The 21301-nt window shown below is 48.1% G+C and overlaps 1 pseudogene; it reads left to right on the top strand.

Moving 5' to 3' along the window:
• Positions 1 to 1232: 1232 nt before the first annotated feature.
• LOC132481562 (nuclear RNA export factor 2-like) lies at positions 1233 to 16772 on the top strand (annotated as a pseudogene).
• The last annotated feature ends 4529 nt before the right edge of the window (positions 16773 to 21301 follow it).

Below are 21301 nucleotides of genomic sequence, written 5' to 3'. Positions count from 1 at the left end.
CGGATTCCATTGGCAACTCTTCAGACATACCTGAACACTCATATGCTTTCCTGTTCTTTAGTGAACAAAAAGCTAAAGACATGAAACCAGTGTCTTTGTCTGTGTGTGTCTGTGTGTGTGTGTGTGTGTGTGTACACATTAAGCGGAACGCCTTACAGCTCGGTTTTAAATGGGATCTCGGTTGTATCAAGCATATGCAGCATCCTGAGAATTGGAGGTGTAACTGAATGACATGGGAGCCACGTATGGCTCAGTGACTTGATTAGCTGTGTATGATGGGAGGGGTCTCTGGTTCTTATGGAGCAGTCACAGCAGAGTGCCTGGAATGCATACATATCAGATAACACACAGGCAGCAGTGGTGTTTCAGCTATAGCAGTCCCAAAGCGTGAGTGGACTTCCCCTGGCTGCACAGCATCCAAGCCGGCTTTTCTGGCCCTCACAGAGTTTTTGTCAGCTATGTAATATATTTTATTAACAACATCTTATTTTTATGAAATAGCTATTAGAATGAATAGCTGGCATAGGCAAGTGGGAACTTTGATTGATAGAGTCCTTGACACCAAAATTGGTTCAAGCCAAGAGCCCTGGAGGAAGTGGGAATCTGAGAAAAGTTATTTGGCTTAGGTCCATCTGAAGACAGTAAGGATCCAACTGACATTAGAGGATGAAATATTGGTGTCCCATGGCACACAATGGTGAAACAGTTGCAGGAGTTGTCACCTGTGGTCACTTGAATGAAATGCCTTTGAAGTCAATGTGTCCGTGGTCCAAACAGATGCTGTTAGGGACTCAGAGGAGGCTCCCTTCCCCACAACACTGAGAAACACATTAGTGCGGAGGGCATCTTCATCTTCGAAGTGTTCTGAAGTGGCTGACTTGTGTAGGCCACCGATGAGATGGGAGATCCCCTCATTTCACTGGGGATGTTGTGGTCCTGGAGTTGCAGGCCCAGTAGGAACACTTAACCTCCTGCCTCAAGGTGAGTGCTGTTTACCTTAATAAGCAGCAAGGCTGGAAGGGTAGTCACATTGGTTTGACCTACAGCAATCTTTGAAGGTGGCTAATTGATCAACAGATCCCTTGGATCTTGAAATATCTGAACATACTCCAAAGTTGCATTTGATCAGTGTAAAAACAAATAAAATATTAATAAGTATTGATTTATAATAAAATATAAGAACATAAAAGTAAATAAATCAAGCTCTAGGCCTGGTGACTTGAGCTATCGTGATGGCGAATGGTAGTCGGTTAGTCAATTCCCACACTTGACCCAGAACACGATGAATGAGTGGACTACTGAGGAAGGACCCTACAGTGAAGTGGCAAGTAACTACAGTAACTTTTCTTCCCAGGCTTAGCGAGCGGAACTGTCATCAACTTACCGCTGTTACTGTGCATTTGCTTTAAGGATACTTGCTCTAAGCCAGAGCTCAACAAACTTTTCCTGGAAAGGGCCAGATGACCAATATTTGAAGCTTTGCAGGCCTTTCAGTTTCCGATGGTGCTATTCATATCTGCATTGTAGAGCAAAAGCTGCCACTGAAACAGCATGGCTCTCTTCCAATAAAACTTTATATACGGACAGGGACATGTGAATTTCAAGTAATTTTCACATGCCAGGAAATACGATTCTTGTTTGGATTTTTTTAACCATTCGACTATGTAAAACATTCTTAGCTTGCAGGTCATAGAGAAACAGGCTCGTGGACCATAGTATCCCAATCCCCACTGTAAGCTAATGGAATCACTAGGTCCCCAAAAAGAGCACCGAGTGGAAAGTCAGCAAAGTGAGGTGGCAGGCATTCCTAAGGTCTTCTGCCAAGCATAACCCCAAAGCTGATGCTTTTTAACATAGTGGTTTTCAACCTTGGTTGCACACTGCAATCACATGAAGAGTTTTAAAAATGTGATTGCTTGGGTCTGCTCCCAAGTCTGTTTTAATTGTTGTGGGTGTAGGCTGGCGCTAGTGATTTTTTCAATCTTCCCAAGTGACTCTAGTGTGTAAACAAGGTTGAGAACTGCCTAAAAAATTTAAATGATGAGAGTGCCAGTATTTTATAATATTTAGTTTAAAAATCTTTTAAAGGTGGTTTTGGAATAATAATATTCCAATAATGAATACATAGAATATTCTAATCATAATAAATACATAACCATGCTTGAAAATATGAAATAAGAATTCCCATGTAATAAATGGAGAATGCTCTTCTTCAAGGAAGGAAAGAAGGAAGGGAAGGAGCGAGGGAGGGAGGGAGGGAGGTAATGGGAAAACACAGTGGTAAGGCAGGGGCCACCAGTGGTAGGGTCAGGGAGGAAGGCTAAGCCACTGATGAGTCCAGAGCCAGGTATGGGTTAAAGCCAAGCACCCAGGAGCCCAGGGCTGACTCGACAGTGAAGTCTTCTCTTCAGGAGACGGTCACAACCCAGGGTAAGCATGGAAGGGACAGAGCAAACACAACACATGGAGTGATTGGCACTGAGGGAAAAGGAAAAAGAGAAAAGCCTGGAAAAGACCTAAAGAGAGTATTTCCCTAGAGAGATAAAGGAGTGGTAAAGGTTGAAATTATATCCATTGTGTATGAACAGAACACTGATCAGGAAGATGGCTGATTGAACACAAGTGTGGAGTTACACTTTCTCCTGAAAGTTGATTAAAACAACATGAAAGGTAAACAGATCAATACAATGGTATATTACCCAGCAATAAAAAGGTAAGAACACGGGTGGATCTCAAGAAAAAAAAATTATGCTAAGTTAAAGAAGCCAGACACAAAGGAGTACAGGATGTGTGATTTCATTTATACGAAATTCTAGAGCAGGAAAAGATAATATATAGAAATGTAAATCAGATCAAAGTTTGCAAGGGGCCAGAGGAAGAAGAGGAGATTAACTGGGAGCCTTTAGAGAGTGTGGCATGTGCTCTATATATTGATTAAGCTGGCGGTTAGCCCTAACCCCTGATTTTCACATGTAAGGAACTGGGCATCAGGAAATATTGGGTGAGTCATGTAAAGTGTTGCAGCTTATTAATCACCGAGGAGATACTCATATCTGCTTATCAATGATAGATTGTCCTTGTTATGCTGCGTAAGGAGCCAACAGGTATAGTGCTTCACCCTAAGCACCTGGGAAGACGCTGACCCTGACACAAACAGCCTTTTATACAAGCAAAGCATAGATCTGAACGAACAACTATTGTGCATTCCAATCACCCATTGATAAACATAGTTGACACTCTCACGCGTTCCTTTGCCTTGACTTCTTAATGTTAATTATTACACATAAAAACATAAGCATTCATTGATATCTTCTTCTGAGGAACCATAAAATCATTAACATTCATTAATATCTTCTGAGGAACCATACTGTAATATACAGTTTTATACCCCTTTTTTTTCACATTGTATCATGTGGTGTCAGGAATATTCTGTCTTGCTTTTTGTAATCTACCACTTAAACCCAAACTGTTTCTTCAGTAATGATGCTTTTTCTTTTCTGAGCCGCGTTTGGAAATGGGAACTTTAGCTCCCCCCACCATTAATCCTTCCACATGCCTGTTTCAGGCTCTGAACTTTTAATTTTGGTCCCCTTAAACAGCATGTCAAGTTGCTTCCCACTGGGGCTGCCCAGTTTTACTGTTCCCACTTTATAAGATACACTAGTAGCTGACACTGCAACCTGCCCCCGTACAGCCATCCATGTTACTTTTCATAACAACAAATGCTACTAATACATATTCATCCCTTACTAAACACCAGATACTGTATTAAGTACCTGACCTAGGAATAGCTAACTTATTTGCAGTGCTCATTAGGTCACAGGCACTTCTCCAGGGGCTTTCCATGTATTTCCATATAGCAACTCAATTCTCACAATTACCTCATGAGGTAGAAACTATTACTGTCTTCACTTTGGTGGGGGAGGGTGGGGCGGAGGAACTGAGTCACCGTAAGGTCAAAGTTACTTGCCTTGGACCATACAATTTAGCACCAGTATTCCAACTCTGATCGATCTGACCTCAAATCTTTTGCCCATAATCATTCATGTGTGACTCTGTGTTCAGACTGAAACGAGCACTGGGATGGGACTCACAAAGTCGGGTAGGCAGTGATGAGTGTGGGGTGTGGGACCAAGGTGCCCTGATCTCCAGCCTTCTGTCTGAGAGGCCTATCGCTGCACGCTGTTGCCCTGTACTGTCTCTCCTTTCACAGACTGTGTGGGAACTCTTTCTCTGGTGTTCCAACTGAAGGTGAAGTAACAGAGACAGACAAGCTACACATGGAAAGAAAGGAAGGTTTCCAGCGGGTGTGTGCATATGGCCAGGATGAATTCACTCCTTAGAGGCTTTTTCATTTGTGTTTCATTCTCTTCCCAGTGCTCACCCTCATTTTTCCAGCCCCTACATCCATCCCTTGGCCTTTACACTCTGTATGTCAGGAACTCACGTCCCTTCTTTTCCACCTGTGCTTGATTCCAATGACAATCGTTTCTACCCCTCTTCTGACAATAGCAGCCACTCTGGTCCCATTGTCCTTCTGTGACAAAGAGACGGTAAAGCACAGCCATGTAGCTGTAGGTATATATTTAGGCAGGAAATATTTTGTGTGATAAATTCAAAAAGGGAAATGTCTGGGTCAAAGTATAAGAATGACTTCTGAATGGTTTAAGCATACTGTAGGCAATTAGGCTGTCATACACTATTAGCGGAAATGCATATTGCTGTAACTATCATCACACGTCCTTACAAAACTATGTCTTACATTGAAAAATATTGGTGTGGTTCTTCTGGGAAGCTGAAGAGCAGGGACACAAGTCCTGGACCTACTCTGAAGCCCAAGCTGTGCTCCACTGGGTTCTTTGGCCTCCACCACTGGGGATGCTCTATAACCCTGGTCAACCCATGGGTATTGTTCCTTTTTTTTTTTTTCTGGTACACAGAACTCTATCACAGTACTTGCATAATTTAAAGAAATCAAACACCAATATGAAAAAAAATCATTAAAGATCATATTAAGACTAAGTCCAAGGAGCAAATACTGGTTATATGTAATACAGTGGGATCCAGAAAATGTAGAGTAGAATCCAGTATGAGGGGCAGTGCATTTTCCAGCATGATTTGGAATACATGTATCTGTAACCCAGTTATAAAAGCTTATAATGCAAAATATTAACACACACCCATGCACACTCACACTTTTCTCTTCCTCTGAGAAGTAAGCCATGCTTACTCTCTGTCACAAAGCTGAGCACCCACAGTCATGTCTGCGGGCCCGGAACTTTCTTCCCCCACCCACCAGACATCCTGGAAGAAGTTGTGTCAGCTGGATTCAAGGAAAGTTTCTCCTTGTTTCTGTGTCCCCACTGTTTGCAAAAGCCTCCCTTCCTGTGATCAGAAAAGCTGTAGTATTAGTGTTACTCAACAGGGAGGGGCTTAGCTCTATTTCTAACTGTACATGAATGAAAAATATTAATTTTGCCAAAGCAAGTATCAACACATGCTAGTTTTACAAGCAGGTTATGAAACAGTTTTGCAGCCCAGTTTTACTTTTTTTTTTGTCTGAAATAAATAGATGTGGGTGGAAATGGTTGAGATCTGTGGATTCTCAAATGTGGCTTTGTTGATGATCCCAAGTCGCCATTACACACATTCATTTAACTGATATTAATTAGTTGTTATTCTACGCCAGGCATTGCCAGACCAAAGGGATTTCTAATCTGCAAACCCTGTGATCCAGAGAGATTTCTCCTCTATTTCAAGACAGATATATCCACTTGGTCTGAGGTACCTGGCCCACCCAAGCAGGAGCGACTAGCACCTGGTCACAAAACATCATCCCAGGTCTGCTCACAGAAATCTGTCCCCGAGACCTGAAAGCTCACCATTAAAGGAGAACCAATGCAGTAGCTGGAGGAACACTTAGGATGTGGAGGGAGACTGATAGGTGAGGACACAATCCCCCTTCTGCCACATACTTGGCTGAGAATCTTGGAAAGTTTATTGTATCTAACCCCTGTGAGCCTGAGAAGGGACCGTGGATACAATCGTCATGGGGTATTTGTGAAGAGGTCAAAGAAATCTAGTGAGTCTGCCCAACACTGAGCAAGTTGGTTGCTGTTGGGCAAGTGGTTGCTGCTGGGCAAGTGTTGGCTTACTTCTCACCATGTTCTCTCACTACCATAGCGGGGATGCTGTTGCCATGTACTCAGTGGCATAGCCATGATGTAGGCAGAATTCCAAAATGACACAGAAAGTCGCCATATGAATACACATGATGTCATAAAGGATACTAATGACTATTTCTTCGTGGGAGGATCAGCTCATAAGTGGTGGAGCCTGAGGGGCAACCCAGGCAGCCTGAGCGGGAGGCACTAGTTGCTTTATGATACTCCTGTGATCACCTTTGATTCTGGCAGCACGACTGTGAGACAGGAATCAGACTGAATTGCAAATGATCAGTAAGTGAATGTATGCGTGTGCGTGTGAGTGTGCGTTTGGGCGCGCACGGGTGTGTGTGATGACCCCTCTGTGGCTTTTGATCATATACCCACTCTCCTGGAAGAGTTCCAAAACAAGGCAATGCCTGAGATTCCAATGTCTGAATCACCTTGCTGAGGGAGGTCTCTAGCCCTGTTCAGGCACCTGATGCAGTTGGTCAGCCAGGGGACTGCAGTAGCTGTCAGCTAGATCCTTTTATGCTTTCCCCTCGGCGGCGTTATTTCGGAAGGAATGTGGATTCTTGCAAATGACTCTGACTCTTCCTGTACACCGTACGTAGACCACATGCCCTTACTGCTCCCTTTAAAATGTGAACTTTTCCCTTTCATTGCTGGATTTCCCTGAAAACGAGTTGGTTGCCCGGCATTCTCCAAAGGTCAGCAATAAGGTTCCTCTTTGTTGTTGTTATTGTTGATGAGGGTCATTATGAACTCCTGGCTTTTGAACATGTTGGTGGGCTTCAAACCATTGTCATGTGGTGTTGAGCAGAGGACTGAAATGATGTGACTTGCGCTCTGCTGCTGGGCTGAAAACAGACAGGTAAGGGAGCCAGGATGAAAGCAGAGGGGCCAGCTGGACAGCAGTCCAGTCCAGGAGGTAGATGTTGGTATCTTGGCCAGGGTGGTGGTCATGGAGGTGGTGAGAAGTGGCTGGCTTCTGGACATATTTTGAGAGAGGGGCCGATAGAATTTCCTCACCAATTGGATGTGGGAGAAAAAGAGCATGCCAGGCCCCCTCCGAGTTTTGGGGACTGAGCAAGTGACATTTGTTGGTCAAGTGCAGTATCTTTGTTTACTTTCCCTTTCAGTGCCACACAGGAAAGTCCCAAGGTTGTGAGTAGCAGGATTGCCCTGACATCGGGCCACACAGGGAAAGCAACCCCTTCCCCGTGGAGTTCACCTGAGGCCTGGTCGTAATCACTCCATCGTGGAGTGATTAGCAGTGGACAGCTCTTTACTCATAAGCGTGCCCTGACACAACATGGAATAGTTAATGTACAAAAGGCACAGCACACAAACCTAGAGAACTTTAAGTATTACAACCCAAAGGAAGCTGGTTTCTAACAGTGTAATTACCATAATCCTCCCTCTCCACAAACCACTAGTATGATTATCTGCTGGTTCACTGTTTCAGTGGAATGTGTTAAAAAATAAAATACCCTTAGTGAGTCCACCTATGGGGAAGAGATTTGACACGACCTTATTTCTGCAGGGGCCGAAAAACTTCCAAATGTTTTCCCATGGTGAATTAGAGATGTTGGAGGGGAGAATTTGTGGGTGGAGGGGTTAACAGCAACACAACTCCTGGGAGTGAATACAAGGTGAGGTGTACCCAGGACACTTTCTAAGCGTGCCTGTGGCTTCAGTGTCCAGTACAGTAGATGTCAGAGTAGAGAAAATGATCAAGAGCCAAAGCGAGGCCTTACAGAATGATGAAAGGATCAGGACAACAGGGAGACATAAAGATCCTAAATGTGTACGCACCAAACAACAGACCCTCAAAGTACACGAAACAGAAGCTGGTGGAGCTGAAAGGAGAAAGAGCCAGATGTATAATCATAGTGGGGGCCTCCCACACCCACCTCCCTCTTAGCAAGTGACAGAATTACTAGAGAGAAAATCAGCAAGGATATAGGAGACCTGAATACCACAGTAAACTAACGAGATCTGCATGACATAAATAGAACACTCCGCCCACCAACAGCAGAGTACAGGTTTTTCCCCGGGGGTCTCTGTAGCATTCACCAAGTTAGACCACCTCCTCGACCATCAGAGAAGCGTCAGTAAATTCAAGAAGAATTGAGGGACTTCCGTGGTGGTGGGTGGTTAAGAATCCGCCTGCCAGTGCAGGGGACACAGGTTTGAGCCCTGGTCAGGAAGAACCCACATGCCGCCAAGCAGCAAAGCCCGTGTGCCTCAACTACTGAGCCTGCACTCAAGAGCCCTCGAGTCACAACTACTGGGCCCGCGTGCCACAACTACTGAAGCCCGCGCGCCTAGTGCTCAAGTTCCACAACAAGAGAAGCCGCCGTAACGAGAAGCCCGTGCACCACAACGAAGAGGAGCCGCCGCTGGCCACAAGTAGAGAAAGCCCGTGTGCAGCAACGAGGACCCTACGCAGCCATGAAGAAAGAAATAAAATTATTTTTTAAAAAAAGAAGACTTGAAATCTCCCAGAGTGTGCTCTCTGGCCACGATGGAATCAAATTAGAAACCAGTAATAGAAAGCAAATAGAAGAATCCCTAAACACTTGGAAATGGTGGTTGACACATTATTCCAGGTTATCATTCACACACTTGTTGTACAAGAGCTGAAGTGAGGAAGAGTTGCCTGCTGAGCTGAAAGGCATTTCAGGCTGGCCCAAGAGAGAGCTCACTCTGGCTCTTTCAAACAGCGTATTGTGCAGGGCAATGTTGGAGGAAGGGAGACAGTTCAGGAGGTTGTTACATCAGTGCCACCTGACATAAAAGCTCCTAGTGCACTGGCAAAGGAAGTCCAGCCAGCTTGCTGGTTGTTAGTGAAATCGGTTTGGTGGATCATTGGATTTGGGAAGCACGAGAGACGTTTTGGTGTGGTTGCTGGAAAGTCCTGAGAGAAGGCAAGATTCGGGTGCCTTCCTGGTATATATATGACTGCTGTCCAGTCTAACCCATGGATGCATACACCGCGGTTCTTTATCAGTCCTGCTCCACCGTTTTAAAAGTTTCACCGCCGTTGTCCTCCCCTCCCTCCTCCTCCTCCTCCCTCTTTCTCCTCCTTCTCCTCCCTCTATCTCCTCCTTGTCCTCTTCTTCCTCATCCTGCTCCTCCTCGATTCGTCCCCTGATAGTGCCATCTGTCGGATAAGGCTGTCCTCTCTGGACAGGCAGAAGAGTGTCCTTTCTGAGGTTTGTGGGATTGGTCCCTTAGGCCAGGTTGGCACTTTGCCTGCCCTACCATGCTGTTAGCCTAAGACATGGTACGTGGTAAGTGGACCATAGATGTGTCTGCAAACTTGTATTTTTGTTCCTCTTTTCAGAATACAGTGATTGTGGTAGACCACCTCAAGGAAGAAAGAAAGGTTGAAGTTCTTTCCCAGGTAATTCTGGCGAGAGGAGCCCTCATTACGAACACGATGGGTGTGAGCCTCAGCCCTCACACCTCCAGGAGGATGCAGGAAACGTGGTGAAGAGGGATGTCCAGGAGGACCCCGAAGTAAGACAGTAAGTGGTCAGGCAGCAGGGTTTGTACACAGCAGCCCCTGGGACTATGCACCTCTCTCAGTCTCCTTGGACTTGTTTTTCTTCTCTCACTGCAAAATTGAAGCATGCTAGAAGTGAAATAATGGTTGAGCAATGCTAATTGTAGTGCTGGTATCAAAGAGACGAGGGTGTACAGAAGACTTTCTTAGCACTTATGACCCCTCATCCTCTTTCTGTCCACATCCTCCCTGCAGCTCTCCCTGTACCATCCGAGACAACAAGAGGAGAGTGAGATGGCACAGTGAAGGCCACAGGGATAAGAGTGTGTGGAGAAAGAGAACACCTGTGGAGAGAGAAATGGGGGAGAACACACATGATGGAACCCCAGGGAGCTGGTTCAGGGTCACAGTGAGTATCCTGAAAAATGTATGGAATGTGCAGGAGAGAAAAGCCAGGGGGAGTTGTGTTGGGCTCATGAAGACATGCTGGTTTATTTCACTGGGGACAGTTTGTAATCTGTCCCTTTTATTACCAGGAGTTAACAATCTTGTTCATGTAAGGGCAGATTCAGATAAGCAATGTAAAGGGAACAGGCTGACTGTGAGGAGGACGGAGGAGCCTGTCTCAAAGCAAAGATGGAAACTACTGCCAAGGATATGGAGCAACTCCACATTGGAGGTCTCAGCTTGGCAAGGTGAGTGTGGGAGATCGAGGGTCGAGCCTCCGGAGACCTTGTCTGAGGGGCAAGCAGTATCTGCCCTGGGTAGGATCTCCTGGATATTTATAAAAGGAAGATCATCTCTGACACCTTGATTATTTGGAAGAGAGTTTCACTGGAGAGAAGAGTATTTAGGAAATCCATATTACGCACACCCATAAGAAATCATGCCAGTGGACCCTTCTTTAGAAGCCCTTTCAAGCTCAGTAGAAGGCCAGAAAAGTACAGGAAAAGGTTCATCCTCCAGCCTAAATTCCCTGCTGTCTGTCCTCTCTCGCATCCCTTCTTTTCATCCTTAGAATCCTTGTGGGATGAAGTATGACAAGACATGGCTAATGAACTCAATCCAGAGCCATTGCAGTGTCCTCTTCACTCCAGTGGACTTAAGAGAGGATGCGGAAGACAGACGCGTGGGCACAGGGAAGGGGGAGAGAGGGAAACCTGGTTCAGCAGGGTCTGCTGGCTTCTGATACTATTGCTGTTGCATTCAATCCCTGTAGTTCCACTTTTTGCAAAATGGGGCTCAGTTCTTTGTCCAGGAAGCTAGCACTGCCTGTGCATTGATGGATGTCAGCTACAAGATTTGTGACGAGGAGAGACGAAAGGTGTGTGTCGAGGGCATTACGTGTACCTCATCCTGAGGAAGGAGGACAGGCCAGGGGCTGGTTGTCTTCTTTGGAACTAGAGTTCCTGGTGCTTAACCCACCTCTTCTTGCTATAGATGCCTGTCTTTGTCAGCCCCTCCGCTGTTCCCGACTCTGTGTGGGATAAGTTGAAGCCAGAAGAAATGGAGCAGCTAAAGGTAATGCAGACTCAAGGCGTGTGGTGTGCCAGCACTCAGACCCACCTCTCCTTCCTCCAGTGCCCCGTCCCCCTCACCCCCGATTTCCCTGCCAACACCACAGCCTCAGAGCGGCTGTCTCCATCTCTCTCTCCACAGCGGACCTTGGGCAAACGATTTGATGTCTCCCGGCAAGCTCTTGACCTCCAGAGGCTCCGCTTTGACCCAGGTATGGCTGACAGCAGTAATTCTAGGGCAGGCGAGGGCAGAGGGGTCTTCCTGGAGGGTGACTTAGGGATGGTAACGTGGGGAGGGGCTGGTGCTGGCCCCAGACCCCACTCAGCCATCTGATTCCCTCCCCTCTCCTTCCTGAAGACTTGGTAGGCCGTGATATTGATATAATTCTGAACCGAAGAAGCTGCATGGCTGCCACCCTGCATGTCATCGAAAAGAATTTCCCTGAGGTGAGGCTGTAGGCCCAGTGCTGGTATTAGGGTAGGGGGTGCAAGAGCTGGGGTGCAGGGCCGATTTGTCTCCAAGGTCCTCGATAGTAACCTTCACTCTACCTCTTCTTGCCCCAAAGCTGTTGTCCTTGAACTTGAGCAGCAACAAGCTGTACCAGCTGGATGGCCTGTCTGACATTATACAGGTGGCCCCTACGGTCAAAACCCTGAACCTGTCTGAAAATGAGGTGAGAAGAGGGAGCCAGGTCAAAGTTGGGTTGAGAGCAGAGGGGGCGCGTTAGTGGCCATCAGAGTGATGACAGGAGGCAGATGAAGGTACCTGTGGGGGAGGGAGGGGTCTGGGGGTGCAGGGATCCAGATGTCCCTCTTTCCCTGGGATTCCTTTTCTCACTTCCACCCCATATTTCTCAGCTGAAGTCTGTGTGGGAGTTGAGCAAGATGCAAGGGCTGAAGCTTGAAGAGCTGTGGCTGCAAGGGAACCCATTGTGTAGCACCTTCGCAGACCAGTCCACCTATGTAAGGTCAGTGTGAACACCCTGTCACCCTTCTTGGTGACCTTCACCCATGGGAGCCTAGACTATCTGTGACAGTGCCCCTATGCCACAGGTGGCCGCCCTGGTCTTCTGGGAGGATCACAGGCCCCACCTTCTGCTCTCTCTGTGTCTATCACCGGTGAGGAGTTTCCTTGCCCTGACCTGCTCACCTCTGCAGGCGCTCTGGGGTCTGTTTCCAGCTCTCTGCGCCCAGCTATATTGCACCCAGGCCTCCCAAGAGTGTGCCCCAGGAAGCAGGGCTTCTCCTCCTCACCAGGACCAGGAGCGACCAGCCTTGATCCAGATGCTGGCGCCCTGGACTGAGAAGGGCCCTCCAGTCCCGGGCCTCTTGCTGAGCGAAGCCTTCCTTCTTCGTGCTGAGCTGGGGTGTGCCTCCCCCTTTCTGAGAGGGGCCCTCTTCCCCTGCCTCCAAAGCGGTCCACCCTCCTCTCCCAGGTTGACATGGGGGCTTTCCTGCGCCATGCTGAGGGCTGAGGCCATGGGTGGCTGCTGTCATGACATGCATTCTGGTGGCCCAGTGCCAGGAATTGGACCCTCCTTGGGGTCCAGCTTGGGAAAAAGCAGGGCTCTTTGAGTCAGGGGGCCAGACGTGGGTCCCCGCCAGTGATAAGAGGGCTTCCTGAGGCAGGAGTGGATGGCACAGGGCAGAGGTGGTAGAGGAGACAGAAGGACAGACCTCTCAGGGGCACTTGCCATCCCTCCCTGCGCACGTCACAGCATCCCGCCTGGTCCTTCACAGGAGCCCTGGGCAGCCTGAGACAGATATGATTCCTCAGATAAAGGACCAACTCAGACAGGTGCAGGGGTCATCGGGAGAGAAGTTGGTGGTCATCAGAGGGGGGCAGGGATCCTCAGCCCCATGCTGAGCTGGGACCTGACCCTTTTCTCCTTCTTGGGAAGATCTGCCCCCATGGCTGCTCTGTTTCCCATGCCCAAGTCTGGCTGAGCTCACACAGGTGACAAAGTTTCAACCAGCATACAATGGGCCCCCAGTTCAACATGTGCATATTTTCCATTCCTAGCTGGTGTGTCTGGGTGATTCTGGGGCAGGTGAAGAGCCGCAATGGGTGTGCCGTTTCCCCTTTCTTCTCTCTTCTTCCCTGACCCCCACCACGGGAGAGCTTCTTTCCCTTCCCTTTGTTTTCTCTCTCTCCCTTGTCTCTGGGCCCCTAGGTCTCTCTCATCTCTCCCCTCCTACCTTCACTCCCTTTCTGTCCTCATCCCCTCCATCTCCCTCCCTGCCTCCTGAGCCCCACCTCACTCACCTCCCTAGCCCAGCATCCTGGGCCATCCCGGGGGGGTGTCCGGGTCTTGCCAGAGTGCTGGACTCCCGGTGAGGTGGCAGGGCCCCGGGCTCCCACTCCATGCCCTCTTCTCCCCACAGCCTTCAGTGGGGCCCTGGAGGAAGGAAGGGAGGAGAAGCAAGCCCTGCAGCATGGGTTTGAAATGCTGGTCCCTGTGGCACTGGAGAAGGGAGTCCGAGTAGTCTGGGTGGGAGCTACCAAGGCGAAGCAGAGGGAGGGAGGGAAGGAATATTAAGTGAAGGTACTGAGAGAGATGAGGAGACAGTGCCTCTCAGACAGTAAGATTACAGATACTCAGTGCTCAACAGGCAAGTGGACCGAAAACCCTTAAAATCAGAAGCAGAGCTGGGCAAGGGGTGCTGCTGGATTGGCCAGAACACACTGATCTCTCTTTGTGGTATCACTGTGTTAACTGAAAGGAAGCATTGCAACCTTGAACTATCAACCATCTCTTCTCTATTTTTGGTTTTGGACAGGGCCATCAGAGAATGTTTCCCGAAGTTGTTACGCCTGGTAAGTGCCTACGTAAATCATTGTCTCTTACGAATGTTGGTGGCCTCTGCACCAGCCCTCAAGCCGTTTGGGTCTTGCCTAGATCGCATATTAGCATCAGAACCTTAACCATTTTGGGGGACATGGACTCCTGAAAATGACATGGATATACTTGCTGGAAAAATACCCATAAATACACACACACACACACAAGTTGAATATAACACTAGAGACTTCCAGGACCTCATGATGAAGACATCCACTGTAAGCTTTCCCATGGAATATCCAGGGCCCTTTCGCACCTGACCTCTGACCCTCACCCTCCTGGGCCCATCCTTTTCCCGGATCATCCAGGGCCACTCCCCTATTCTCCACTCCTGACTTCCTCTTCCCTTCTCCAGGATGGCCAGGAGTTACAGTCACCAGTTACCCTTGACGTTGACACTCCCTACATAGTAAAACCCTGCAAGGTGAGGAAGTGGATCAAACAACATTTGGGGTGTTGCAGGGAGGCTTTATCTACTGCATAGTCTCAAGTGCCATTTGATTCCAGCACATCTTCCTTGGATCTGATGAGCTGAAGAGCCTAGTCCTGCAATTCCTACAGCAGTAAGTACCTCTGACAAGCGGAGCAAGGGGTGGAGGGCTAGGAGAGGTGAGGCCACCTAAGCACAGGTCTGCTCAGGGGAGTTTTCAAGTCTCATTTGAGGTCCAGACCACAGAGATAGACTGCCTTCACTGCCCTCCCTTAGGTACTACTTGATCCATGACTATGGAGACCGACAGCGTCTCGCGGGTGCTTATCACGAGGAGGCCTGCTTCTCCCTGACCATTCCCTTCCACCCCGAGGACCCAGCCCCGTGAGTATCACAGCACAGGCTCTGCTCCTGGGCCGTGTGGCTCCCCAGCAGACACAGGCCAGCTCCTGCAAATACGCACCACCCACTGTTGCTCTTTGTCTCCTAGAAGCAGCTTGTGCGAGTACTTCAAGGACAGCAGGAATATGAAGAAGCTCAAGGACCCCCGTGAGTGTGCGATGGGAAGACTGGGTGGGAAAGGGTGGTGAAGGGGTCAATCATAGGGCCCAGGGCGTGGCAGCCCCTGACCTTCGCTCGCTTGCCCTCCCCTCACAGACCTGCGGGTTCAGCTGCTGAAGCACACAAAACGTGTCATTGTGCACACCCTCTGTGGGTTGCCCAAGACTCAGCATGACTTCAGCTCCTTCGTAGTGGACATTTGGTTCCAGATGGTGAGCGCCTGCTTCCTCCCTTGGGCGGGCCCAGGAAGCCACGGGTGGGTAGGAGGTGGAGGTGGTGACTGGGCACCTGGGCTCTTCCCTTTCAGGAAACGATGCTCTGCTTCTCCATCAGCGGGGTGTTCAAGGAAGGCAAGTGTGTGTAGACCCCCACCCCTGATGTCTCATTGTTGCCTCCCCCTGGCCAGGCTCACTCCCAGACCCACCCAGCTTCCTGGACCCCTTCCTTTCCCTTCCCTTCCCTTCCCTCCACTCCCCACTTCCCTCCCCACCTGCCCTCTCCCACCTCCCCTCCCCTCCCCTCCCCTTCCCCACTGTGTTCTCCAGCCCTCAGTCTTCCCACTGACTATCCAGGTCTGAGCTGTGTCCATGCCTGTCTGCCCTGCATACCCTGGGCGTTGGGGACATAGGCTGTGGAGTTTGGTGGCTCTCTACCCGGATACTTACTCTGAGAACATGGGCCGTTACTAAACCTCTCAGTATCCTCATTTGCACAATGCGGTAGTAGTATCCACCTCTTGGGGAGCTGCGAAGAATGCACCCGTGAACTTGTGTAGTGGTTGTCAGGGGCCATGTAACTGGGCTCAGACTGCTTCTACAGCTGCCCTCCCCATTCCAGACACCCTGGCCCCTGCGAACAACTGCTCTCTTAGCATGAGTGTCCAGTCACACCCTGACTGGGGACCGCCGTGTGAACATGTACAGCATGTGCTACACTAAGGGGGATTGTTGTTTGTTTGCTGTTGAAGGAAGTTGTCAGGGCTGTGTGCGTGCCTTCACCCGGACTTTCATCGCTACCCGTGCCAGATACTGCAGGTGAGAGCCCTGTTGTGGGCGGGAATACCCATCCCCGCCTGGGCTCAGGGGCATGGGAATGTGGTGGTGCAGACCTTAGGTTTACTCGGTACTGTGGGAAGCCAGCAGGGAGATGCCAGGAGCAGTCTAGCCTACTGGTTAAGAAGAGCGTGGGCTCTGGAATCAGCCTATGGGTTCTCTCCTTGACACAACACTCACTCGCTGTGTGACCTTGGTCAAGTCACATGACCTCTGTGTGACTCAGTGTCTTCTTCCGGGAATGGGGATCAGAGCGTCCAGCCCTTGGGCTGTGGTAAAGGGTAAATGCGAAATTGCCCATGGGTTGGGGATAAACCTATAAATCGAGTGAAGGTGGTAGACAGCCTCTCCAAATGTGGGCTCTGTGGGGAGGGGCAGAGGTACCAGTCAAGGAACCTGGGAGACAGACACAGGAGGGACGTGGAAGGAATCTGGTTGCTGAGTGCCACTGGGAGCAGAGTCAGTATTGGGGGGGAGGGTGTCCATCCATCAGTTGTCTGAGGGCCCATTTTTCCTTCAGTCTGTGCATCGTGAATGACGAGCTGTTTGTGAGGGATGCCAACCCCAGTGAGACCCAGAGGTGTTCTGCATCCCAGTGCCTACACCCACCTCCAGCTCCATGCACACCCTCTCCCAGCTGCAGCAGGACATCATGGAGGCATCCTCCACGACATCTGAGATGAACCTCTAGTGATCTCAGAAGTGAGTGCTGGGTTTGCATGGGGATAGGAGGGAGCTGGGACGAGTAGAGGAGGGATTAATGGGAACTTAAAGGTAATTTGTTTTCCTTGTTTATTTCAGTCATTTTTAATCTGAACATTTCATTCGTGGTACATATAAAGCTACCTAGTTATTTTGAGCATCCTTGTATTATTTTTATTAATTTCATGGATGCTGCTTCTGTATTAACAGAGAGTTGGGTGTTCAGGAGTGTGCATGAGGTTCATTCCACTGTATATGTCACAGTATATGTGGAGGGGGGAAAAATCGTTAGCCCAAAACATACTACCCAGAGGTAACCGTTGAATGTTTTCATCTTCATCATATCTTCCTGTAAGTTTGCTTATGTAGGTGTTTACATATTTATTATGCACGTTTATATATTTCTATATTTATCTACAGAAAATGAGATCTCATCATGAGAGAGAGAGAGAAGGAAATAGAGAGACAGAGACAAAGAGAAAGAGGGGCTTGTGGCTGAATGGGGAAGAGGGGTCCAAAGAGGGATTATTTAATCTTCAGTGCCTTGAAGCTTGAGCAAGTTAACAGCTAATGGGAAGGAGCCATCTCAGCTCATTTTCCACTCTTAAATTTGCCCATATATTAATTTTCCTTCTTATCTTATTTCTACCACAGAGCTAATGAGACACCTCAAATGGAATAGTATAAATTTTAAGCCCAATATATATTTAGTTATTAGTGAAAGAAAGAAGGGACAATTGTATTTCAATGAAATGGTAGTACTTTTTAGGTTTTGGTCTCACAGGGAGGCAGCGGATGGTTGAAACTGTGGTGTGACGTGGCTGGATGACACGTGATCTGAGGACCCCTGCACTGCTGAATGGGAGACAGGTCTAGACTTTTCCCATAAACGTATTAACAGGCGGAGCAGTCCAGGAGCAGCAGTTAGGCAAACACCACAGCTTGCTGCCCTGGTGCCATCTCTCACTGAGCTCACCAGGTGAATCAAAGGCAAGCCTGTCTTCCCAGCATGGGGAACTGGGTTAGGGTCTGCTCAGAGGCACGATGTTGGGCAGCTCTTAGGAGCTTCTGAGTCTCCCAAGAAGCTAGAGATCCTTCTGTCTTTAAAACTTTGAACTCAAGGCGTACCAGAGAGAGATTTGCTTCCTTCATAAAGATATCTATGTTCTCATTAGGAGAAACAATGAGAAACACCTTTCCACAATGCCTGCCTTAGCCCCAGGTTTTCTCATTCACCCCTCAGGACAGCTCTGTGTTAAAGATGAGTCCCATTTCACACATGACAAAGCTCCTCCTCATATAGCTTCTGTCACCTATCCAGGTAAGTGGGAGTTTGGGAATGAGGTTCCATCCCTCACCCTCTCTAGAGGACAGTGGAGCAGCCTCCCTTTTAGACAATGGGCTTCTAGGGCTGGGGAAATGGTCAATTTGTTCCCCCCTGATATAACAGGCCCAAGGGGTACTCCCTCAAAACCCCTATTGAGGAATAGGATAGTACACATACATGTGCACATGCTTTCATTAACTTGGAAAAGCATTCATTGTGCTCAGTTTCATGGGGGAGATAAAGTAGAACCAAATGGAATTGACAGCATATCTCCGTGTGTGTGTGTGTGTGTGTGTGTGTGTGTGTGTGTTTGTGTGTGCGTATCGATGGGCTGTGTGTAGGAAATGTATAAAGTCATTAGTGATAAAAGTACAATATATCAGGTAAAAACGTGGAGATGACATACCTCTGAGTCTGTCTTTACCTCAGAGTCCGCATTCCTTAGTGTGCAGGACAATTATTTTTTTTAACATCTATATTGGAGTATAATTGCTTTACATCGTTGTGTTAGTTTCTGCTGTATAACAAGGTGAATGCGGTATATGTGTATTTGTCTCCCCATATCGCCTCCCTCTTGTGTCTCCCTCCCACCCTCCCTAACCCACCCCTCTAGGTGGTCACCAAGCACCGAGCTGATCTCCCTGTGCTATGCGGCTGCTTCCCACTAGCTGTCTGTTTTACATTTGGTAGTATATATAAGTCCATGCCATTCTCTCACTTCGTCCCAGCTTACCCTTCCCTTCCCCATGTCCTCAAGTCCATTCTCTACATCTGCGTCTTTATTCCTGTCCTGCCCCTAGGTTCTTCAGAACCGTTTTTGGTTTTTACATTCCATATACATGTGTTAGCATATGGTATTTGTTTTTCTCTTTCTGACTTACTTCACTCTGTATGAGAGACTCTAGGTCCATCCACCTTACTACAAATAACTCAATTTCATTTCTTTTTATGGCTGAGTAAATATTCCATTGTATATATGTGTCACGTCTTCTTTATCCATTCATGTGTCAGTGGCCACTTAGGTTGCTTCCATGTCCTGGCTATTGTAAATAGTGTTGCAATGAACATTGTGGTACCTGACTCTTTTTTTTTTTTTTTTTTTTTTTTTTTTTTTTTTTTTGCTGTACGCGGGCCTCTCACTGCTGCGGCCTCTCCCGTTGCGGAGCACAGGCTCCGGACACACAGGCCCCGCGGCCATGGCTCGCGGGCCCAGCCGCTCCGCGGCATGTGGGATCCTCCGGGATCGGGGCACGAACCCGCGTCCCCTGCATCGGCAGGCGGACTCTCAACCACTGCGCCACCAGGGAGGCCCCCTGACTCTTTTTGAATTATGGTTTTCTCAAGGTATATGCCCAGTAGTGGGATTGCTGGGTCATAACCCTCTTGCACTGTTGGTGGGAATGTAAGTTGTGCAGGACAACCTTTGAGGACTGAGGAAGGTAGAGTATCTTTTGTATGAGGAAAGCCCTTCAAGGGTCAGGTGTGGAAGTTTCCACGTGGTACCTTTTCCGATACCCAGAAGCAAAGAGCAGGGAGATGGCAATGGAGAGGCAGCTCTGGTGGTCTTCGGTGTGGAGGGAGCTAATAAGGCTATAGTCCTTCATCTGGGCACTTCCCTGGCAGCCCCCAGGTCACCACTGTCTGCAGCTGAGAAGCAGGAGTGCTGTTGGGTAAGAAGCTTCCCTGGGTCATGAAAGGGTGGGACCAGGGCCTGGCACCCAGAGAGAGCCCAGGCCTTGTCTGCTTACTTCACCTCCATTCTCTGTCTTCACTTCCTCTATTCTCCACCCTCAGTTGGGTTCGTCCCTAACTTTGTGCTAATCACCACTCCTACCATTAACACTTGGCTGAGTGGTAGGGAAAATAATAATACTCATAAAACTGAAAGAATAAACCCACAATAGTAATAAAAGATAGCAACAAGTATAGCACACATATTAGATAAATTACTTGCTCGAGGTAAGTCAACCAGACAGTAATGGTTCCCAGTATCAAATCCTGGTCTTCTGACCAAAAACGCCCCACCCCTAACCCCTGTTTCTATATCGAGTGTACTTCTATGTTAGGACTCAGGCCGACACAGGGGAAGAGATTCAACCCAGGTCCTGTGGTCAGTGGATGGCTCTGGAACTGGACATATGTTTGATGACTTCTGTCTAGCTGAACTGTGCCTATTCTTTGCTCTTCTGTGCTAATTCTTTTTCCTGGGGCTCAATAAGAAATTGCTTCTGGGGCTACCCTGGTGGAACAGTGGTTGAGAGTCCGCCTGCCGATGCAGGGGACACGGGTTCCTGCCCCGGTCCGGGAAGATCCCACATGCCGCGGAGCGGCTGGGCCCCTGAGCCATGGCCGCTGATCCTGCGCGTGCGGAGCCTGTGCTCCGCAACGGGAGAGGCCACAACAGTGAGAGGCCCGCGTACCGGAAAAAAAAAAAAAGGCTCATAACCTCAGGGCCTCCCATTGGCCAAAGATAGAACAAACATTAATGACTATCATGCACTAAAACACGTCAAATATGGAGATATCTATGACAACTCTAAAAAAAAAGCCAACAAAACCAACTCAGTGCTCACCTTTGAGAGTCCTAGGGAAACACCTAATGTTTGAAAGTGGAAATATTGCCAATGAACTGTATATACACCTTGCCTTTCCTGTGCATGTTATACCTACACATAGTTGTTGAGGGAAGAATTCTTTTATAAAAGAATTTCCGCCGATACATGCAGAAGCAATTAAAGAATGTGTACATCATGCTTTTGCAACCTTTTATGAAATGTAGCTCTAGGCAACGATCATTAGAGGCTGCAAAAAAAAAAGGGATGTGAAAAGCAGTTGGGAAATTTTATAATAGCTGCATCACAGTATCTCTGAATTTGCCTTTCCTCACTTGTAAAACGGAAACAATTCTATCCATATTAGACAATTACTGTGAGGAGCAAAAGGTCAATCGGGCAGATGATACATATAGTACTGAATAGGGATGAATAGTCTTATTTCATACCTGACTGTACTTTAAAGGAGATTCCCTTGATACAATCCAAACCACATGATTATAAGACAGTAATGTGGAAATATTAAATGGAAGGGAAATGTATAAGTTATCATTACGTATTCGCTTCAGTGTCATTCCTCTGTGCTGGAATCATTTCTCAGATAATTTAGGAGAAAGGAAACCTGACTCCAGCATTTCC

The sequence above is a fragment of the Mesoplodon densirostris genome, chromosome X (assembly GCF_025265405.1).
Source record: "Mesoplodon densirostris isolate mMesDen1 chromosome X, mMesDen1 primary haplotype, whole genome shotgun sequence".
NCBI classification, from domain to species: domain Eukaryota; kingdom Metazoa; phylum Chordata; class Mammalia; order Artiodactyla; family Ziphiidae; genus Mesoplodon; species Mesoplodon densirostris.
This window is presented reverse-complemented; position numbering and strand designations above follow the sequence as displayed.